This window comes from Mirounga leonina, unplaced genomic scaffold (assembly GCF_011800145.1).
Source record: "Mirounga leonina isolate KUSES-001 unplaced genomic scaffold, KU_Mleo_1.0 Mir_239, whole genome shotgun sequence".
Classification (NCBI taxonomy): domain Eukaryota; kingdom Metazoa; phylum Chordata; class Mammalia; order Carnivora; family Phocidae; genus Mirounga; species Mirounga leonina.
The window spans coordinates 2,223,008-2,231,101 of record NW_023270624.1 but is presented as its reverse complement, the minus strand read 5'-3'; the positions used below and the strand labels follow the sequence as shown (position 1 = coordinate 2,231,101).

Here is an 8,094-nt window from a genome sequence, read left to right as displayed (position 1 = left end):
GATGAGATTTGTCTTTCTCTGACTGATTTATTTCACTTAGCATAATATACTCTAGCTCCATCCTGTTGTTGCAAATGGCAAGATTTCATTCTTTTTGATGGCGGAGTAATATCTATATATAGATACATATATCACATTTTCTTTATTCATTTTATCCCTTCATTAGTAGTTGAACACATGAACATTTGGTCTCTTTCCATAATTTGACTACAGTGGACATTGCTGCTATAAACATCGGGGCGCATGAACGCCTTCAAATCAGTATTTTTGTATCCTTTGAGTAAACACCCAGTAGTGCAATTGCTGGATCGTAGGGTATTACTATTTTTACTATTTGAGGAACTTCCATACTGTTTTCCAGAGTGGCTGCACCAGCTTGCATTCCCACCAACAGTGAAAGAAGTTCCCCTTTCTCCACATCCTCACCAACATCTCTTGTTTCTTGTGTTGTTAATTTTTGCCATTACAGCAGTGTGAGGTGGTATCTCATCATGATTTTGATTTGTATTTCCCTGGTGATGAATGATGTTGAACATCTTTCCATGTGTCTGTTAGCCATCTGGATGTCTTCTTTAGAAAAATGTCTATTCATGTCTTCTGCCTATTACTTAACTGGATTATTTGTTTTTTGGGTGTTGAGTTTAATAAGTTCTTTATATATTTTGGACAGTAACCCTTTATCTGATATATCATTTGCAATTATCTTCTCCCATTCCACAGGCTGCCTTTTAGTTTTGTTGATTGTTTCCTTCACTGTGCGGAAGCTTTTTATCTTGATAAAGCCCCAATAGTTTATTTTTACTGTTGTTTCCCTTGCCTCTGGAAACGTGTCTACTAAGAAGTTGCTACTGCTTAGGTCAAAGAGGTGTTCCCAGTGTTCTCCAGGATTCTGAGGGTTTCCTGTCTCACATTTAGGTCTTCCATCCATTTTGAGCTTATTTTTGTGTATGGTGTAAGAAAGTGATCCAGTTTCATTCTTCTGCATGTGGCTGTCCAATTTTCCCAGCACCACGTTTGGGTGTCTTCTTTGGAGAAGTGTCTGTTCATGTATTCTGCCCATTTCTTGACTGGATCACTTTGCTTCTTTGCTTTTTGGGTGTTGAGTTTGATAATTTCTTTATACATCTTGGATACCAGCCCTTTATCTGTAGTGTCATTTGCAAATATCTTCTCCCATTCCGTGGGTTGCCTCTTAGTTTTGATGACTGTTTCCTTTGCTGTGCAGAAGCTTTTTATCTTGGTGACATCCTAAATGTTCATTTTTGCTCTTTTAGGATGGAATGTTCTACATAGGTCTGTTAAATCCTTCCGCAGAGTCCCTGTGTTTATGGTGGGGGATGGGGGAGGAAAACGACACCTGCCAGCTCCCTTGTTTTCAGAGAAGTCCCCCAACATGCTCCAAAATCATTACAAATAGGTCTGTCTCCCATTTGCCCCCTGGCACCGTGTGAACTGCCATTCTTACGTTGCCTTCCATGTGGACTGCTATCTCTTTAAGGGGTGCAACCCAGCTATCACTCACACTCCTGGCCGACCCTGTCAGCAGATTTTTAAAGCTCCAGCCTCCAAGTCCCAACTGTTTTTACAAACTCATGGATTTCAGCCCCTCTGCTTTTTAAAGCCAAGTTTTATGGGGTTTAGTATTACCCGTGTGAGCTCCCTGACGGGAAGGCCCATTTTTCTGTCCTCTCCATGTGTGCCCTCCTGGGGACAGTCTCCCTCCACCTTTCCGACCTTCCTAACCCATGAGATGCAGCTTCTTCTCCATATTTAGTCGTGGAGTTTGTCTGGTCAGTCTTTGGATCACTTCCTGGTTTATTGACTTGGATGTGGAAGATCTCTAGTTGTAAACGTGGGATGGGGTGAGCTCAGGGTCCTCCTACTCTGCCATAGTCCCAAGCTCCTGATTTGTAACTCTGTGTTAAAACATATATAGCCCTGCCTGGAGCACTCTCTTCTTTGTGAAGATTATGTATCCTGATACAATTCCAGTCCTTGGGCTCAAATAAAAGTCTCTTCCCTTTTTTTTTTTTTTTTTGTTAAAGGTTTTATTTATTTGTCAGAGAGAGAGACGAGGAGAGAGAGAGCACAAGCAGGGAGAGCAACAGGCAGAGGGAGAAGCAGGCTCCCTGCTGAGCAAGGAACCCGATGCAGGACTCAAACCCAGGACCCTGAGATCATGACCTAAGCGGAAGGCAGACACATAACCAACTGAGCCACCTAGGCATCCCTCTTCCTTTTTTCTTTCTTTCTTTCTTTTTTTAAAGAAATTCTACAAGGTTTGTTGACAACAATGAATCCTGTTGGCTCCACCTTCAAAATGTATCCAGAATTCAACTCGCTCTCACTACTTGGCTTGCTGCCACCCAGTTTAGTCAAGGGGCCTTGTTGTGGCCTCTCAACTGTTCTCTCTGCTTCGCTCTTGCACTCTAATGTCGACTCTCCATAGGACAGCCAGGGCATCCTCGGATAGCAGGCCGTATCTTACCACACCTCAGCCCAACACCGTCCTCTTCACTGGGGTCATTCTGCACACTGGCATTAGTCCCTCTCACTCAGTTCCAGCCATACTGTTTTTTGACTTTCCTTTGGCCTTTGTATTTGCTCTTCCCTCTCCCTGAAGCCCTCTGGCCCCAGATATTTTACCTGGTTGCTCCCTCTCTGCAAATTTCTGCTCAAAAGGCACATCCTGAGAGGCCTTCCTCATCACCTGCATCTCTTTCTACCTTTCTTTCTCTGCTTTATTTTTTGTCACAGTACTTATCACTCCCAACATATAATAATTTTGTTTATTCTAGGTCTTTCTCTACTGGAATGTAAGCTTCTTAAGAACGGATACTTTGTTTTTTTCTCTGCTGCATCCAGCAGCTCAGGTAGAGGAGGGCTTTCTCTGGGCATGGCAGTGGGAGTGAAGACAGATTAAGCATGTTGAGGAAAGGCAGCTAGCTCACTGGGGCACATGGGAGAGTATGAAGTGGGGTCAAGCTGGCCAAAAGGTCATGAAGGCCAAGTAGGCTAACAGAGAAGTTGGATATTATCATAAGCATTATAGAAAACCCCATTCCTTGTCTCCAGATGCTCATGTCCTCCCTTCAGTCAGGGGCTCAATATGATAAGAAACAATTATCCAAAAGTTGTAAATAGACAATATAGATAACTAGTGACAAACACTCTCCCTGACTCAACTATACTTAGGCTCCTCTTGTCACTGGCCTGACCCCCGAACTCAGCACATTTCTAGTAGAAGCTTCTGCTTAACTGTCAATCTTTCTTGTAGAAACTAAACTCCTTGAAGCTTTTGTCTAGCTATCAGTCTTACCTTTTAGAAACAAGCTAACAAACTACTGGACCAGAAAAAGAAACATTTGAGGGAGAGCCTGCCCAGATGAATCAGAAAGTGCCAGGAGTGACCAACAGTGACTTCCGCCTCATTATAATGTTAAAATCCCCTTCTGAATATTCACCCATGCCCTAAAGGAGCCTGTGTTTCTTCCTTTGGGGAGACACAGCTTTGGAAATTATTCCCTGTGATCTCCTTATTTGTACAAATAAAGATGGTTTATTTGTACAGCAACTCCACCTGGTAAAATCTCTGTCTGTAACTCACGAGGAGCAGGCCCATTTTGATTCAATAACACTTTGAGCCCTTTTTTCAACTAGGCCTCGACCTTGGGCTTCCATGTCCATCCTTGCAGAGTCTAACTTTTTTTTAAAGGTAAAGTGGTGTTTACCCCAAAGATACAGATGTAGGGATCCGAAGGGCTACGTGCACCCCGATGTTCATAGCAGCAATGTCCACAATAGCCAAACTGTGGAAGGAGCCGAGATGCCTTCAACAGATGAATGGATAAAGAAGATGCGGTCCATATATACAATGGAATATTACTCAGCCATCAGAAAGGATGAATACTTACCTTTTGCATCAATATGGATGGAACTGAAGGGGATTATGCTAAGTGAAATAAGTCAGAGAAAGACAATTATCATATGGTTTCACTCCTATGTGGAACATAAGGAATAGCGTGGAGGACCACAGGGGAAGGAAGGGAAGACTGAAGGGGAAGAAATCAGAGAGGGAAACAAACCATAAGAGACTCTTACCTATAGGAAACAAACAGAGGGTTGAGGAAAGGGAGGTGGGTGGAGGGATGGGGTAACTGGATGATGGGCATTAAGGAGGGCATGTGATGTGATGAGCACTGGGTGTTATACGCAACTAATGAATCATTGAACCCTACACCAAAAACTAATGATGTACTATACGTTGGCTAATTGAATTTAAATTAAAAAAAAAAAAAAGAAACAAAGGTAAAGTGGGTATTTTATTTATTTGTACTTAAACCTACAAACCTACCAGTCAAACTGGTACTATTATCATGGTGCATTAAAATACAAAACCTCAGGGCACCTGGGTGGCTCAGTCAGTTAAGCATCTGCCTTCGGCTCAGGTCATGATCCCAGGATCCAGGGATGGGGTCCGGGGATCGGACCCTGGATCAGGCTACCTGCTCCCTGCTTGGCAGGGAGACTGCCTCTCCCTCTGCCCCTACCCCCTGCTCATGCTCTCTCTCACACTCCCTCTCTCTCTTTCAAACAAATAAATAAAATCTTAAAAAAAAAATACAAAACCTCTTTCTACAAATACTAGAATAATGAACAAATTAGGAACTGTAGTAAAACAGCACAAGGGGCAGAGGAAATCAAAGAAGCACATTATAGCTTAACTCTTCCTAACAACTGAGGTTGTCAACAAGTAAAGCCTCTCAGTCTTAGAAAATACGGGTAATCCTTCATCACACATCTCTGTGTTTTTACTTCCTATTTTATTTTTTTTAATTTAAGTTAGTTAACATATAGTGTAGTATTGGTTTCAGGAGTGGAATTTTGTGATCCATCACTTCCTATTCTTGAGGTTAGATTCTAGAACCTAAAAATATTCAAGCTAGTATTACATCTAGTTATCTCTAGCAAGAAACATCTTTTATCATGTTGTCCATAGCAGTCAATGCTACCGAAACCTTTTTGATTAGACTCCAATCAAATCCCCTCAACTGATATGATAAGCATAAAGAGAAACAGTAACAAGGCAGAGATACAGGACCCTAAAAGACAAATCCTAGGAGAAGTAATACAGCCACTGCCCAAATTGAGATTGAATAATATGCTCATTGCCACACATCTTCAGGCTGTATGTTCACAGAGTACTTTGGGGAAAAAAACCCATCATTTGCTGGGTACTAAAATACTGGGCAGTTTGCCTTTTTACACTATGGCTTTCCCCGGCAGTTTCGAAGATCAAATTGTTGACAGAATTTTGCTGGAACTGGATCTGGGGCTGCAGGGATTCCTCTCCACAGCTGTGGAGCTGACTGTTCAGGTCTGGTTGCTCCAAGACTGGCTTTTCCAGGTCTAGTTGCTCCACTTTGGGTTATTCCAGGTCTGGCTGCTCCATATTGGAAGGTTTCCAGAAGTGTTCATCAGGAATCCCTGGTGATAAGAATAGAAGCCTGGATATTCTGTAGTTGCTGAGCTATTCTGAGTGACACTGTTGCAATTCTTTGGCCAGTTGTTTTCCTGCTACCTCTTATATTTCATTCTCTGGTTCTGGAAACAGGTCTTAACCTGCTTATAGCTAAGGTTCAGAAAGTTAGAAAGTTCTCACATCTGCTGGAAACTGAGGTATTTCTGTCTCTGAACTCTGTCATTGAGTACATATAGCTGGGTCCAAGAGAATATGGTTCTGGTTTTCTGTTTCTTGCCCTGGACTGTCTCTTCCTTCTTCACTGTGCTCTCCTCTACAGAAGTGGGTAGCAGTTTTACTCTGGGACTGGTGAAAGAATCAGAGCTGTCCTGGTTGTACAGACTGGGTGGGGAACAGTTTCCTGGGGCCACAGAACCTTAGTTGCCTACAGCCTTGGAGTCTAATTTTAATAATCCTAATAATAATAATAATAATAATAATAATAATAATAAACTGATAGTCTAATTTTAATAATTCTAATGTTAATAATCCTGACAGGTCAGTATCCAGAATCCCTCCCCCCTTGATATCTAATCACTCTCCATATCTAATCAAATTCCTCATCCCCCACCATGCCCAGGTAATATCTCATGACTGGCCTGCCTTTAGCAGAAATCCTATTAGCAAGAATCTCTCTACTCTCGTCTCTTCTCATTTTCCATCCACTGATCCTTATCCTGCTCCTTGACTATAAATCCTTGCTTGTCCTTGCTATATTTAGAACTGAGCCCAGTTCTATATGAGGTTTCATATCCCCTACTGCAATAGTTCCTGAATAAAATCTGTTTTTACCACTTAACTACTGTCCAGCTCTTGTCCTCTTGCATGCTAGGTGTCCTAACAGTGGAGTGCTTAGCCTTGTCTAGCAGACCTTTTGGGGATTTCATGGGCACCTTTGATTGACTTGGCTATTTTATAATTTTGCAGGTACAGAGGTTAACTTGTAGAAAAGTGATAGCAATGCAAAAGGTTTCTGTTTGAGAGCAAGGCCAGAGATTCCTGTTTATAGCAATACAAATAAAATTTGTCAAGAGATGCCCCTGATTTCTTTCTGGTAAAAAAAATATTTATACCCCAAAGTAGAAATCATAACTTTAAGCACCATAGTTTATTACCTATCCTTAGGATAATAACCTCCCTTCCATCTGTTAGCAATCTTTTTTCAACATTGCGCTGATTATTTAAAAAAAAAAATCTCTTCAAAATCTCCTTTGAATTGGTTATATCATATAGTGCCCCTCATTAATGAACTGAATAAAATCTTGACACGTATCCATCAAATACTTGCATGAGTCATGTGTTTTACTTTTTAAAAATTATTTTAGCAAATGTCACCTCAGCAGGCCTTACTTGACCACCCCAGTCTAAAAATACAACTTGCTATCTCACTGCCCTGCTTTTGTTCCTACAGCCCGTATATTGTTTGTGCAGATTGTTTCCCTCACTAGCAGTCAGTTTTCCCGGGGGGTGGGGAGGGGGCGGGGCGGGGAGAGGGAGCGTCTGTTTGTTCATTGCTGTGTTTTCAGTGGAGCCTCAGTACTCAGTGAATGAATGAATGAGTGAGAGTCTGGAGCAGAGGAGTTGGGCCTTCCCACTGGTTGCTGAAGCAGACTAGCGGTCTCTGCACTCTTATGTTAACTGTTCCCCTAAATTCTTTTTCTACTAGGCCTGACTTTTGGACTTCCATGTTTGTCTCTGCATCGTTCAGTTTTAGCAAGATTCCTGCCCAATAAGGTCAGCCAGGATCTCCCATCCTTGATCTCCGATCAACCTGGGTATCTAACGGGGTTCCTCACCCTCCACCATCCCCAAGAATCCTGTCAGGCCGTTTGAGATAGGATTCCCCCCCTTACCCTTGATGATGTTTTCTCTTACTAATTTTCCATTCACTGACCCCCCAATCTGGACCCTCAGCTATAAAACTTCACTTTTCTTTGTTGTATTCCGAATTGAGTCCAATCTCTCTCCCCCCACTGCAAGACCCCACCGCAGTGGTCCCTACACCTATCCCCATAGCCGCCCTTAAATAAAGTCTTCCTTACGGTACTTTAACAAGCGTCATGAGTGAATAATTTTTTCCTTAATAGTTAGGATAGCCGTTTTCTTTAACCGTTTCCCCATTATCTCCAATCACGGCTGAGCTACTTGGCAGAGGAGGAGGGGCGGATCTTGAAGGATGGACGGGCGGGGGTGCCGGGGGCAGCGAGGCAGAAATACCTAATAATAATGAAAACAACCACAGCAGCAACTGCCTGCCACTTACTCTGTGGCCAGCGTATTTCCACGCGCTCTCCGTGTATTAAGTGGCCAGAGTTTCACCAACGAGGCCCAGGGATGGGCGGCGGCGCCCGGCGTCCGGCTGCCAGGCTTTCCCGCCTCGGCCACTCTAGTTTCGGCCTTCGCTGAGTCCGACGCCTGCGCAGTGGCCACCAATCCTTCTAGTTTTCCGAGGGGTTTGCGCCTGCCTCTCGTTTGACTAGTTCAGTTTCCTGCCGGGAAGACAACGTTGGACGGTTCCGGGTGCACAACAGACCCCGCATTCTTCAGAATGGGAGGCGGGCGGCGGAGGAAGC

General features: G+C 43.2%; 1 pseudogene; it reads right to left on the bottom strand.

Moving 5' to 3' along the window:
• Window positions 1–4,320: 4,320 nt before the first annotated feature.
• Window positions 4,321–8,094, bottom strand: part of LOC118026460 — an 11,036-nt pseudogene continuing 7,262 nt past the window's right edge.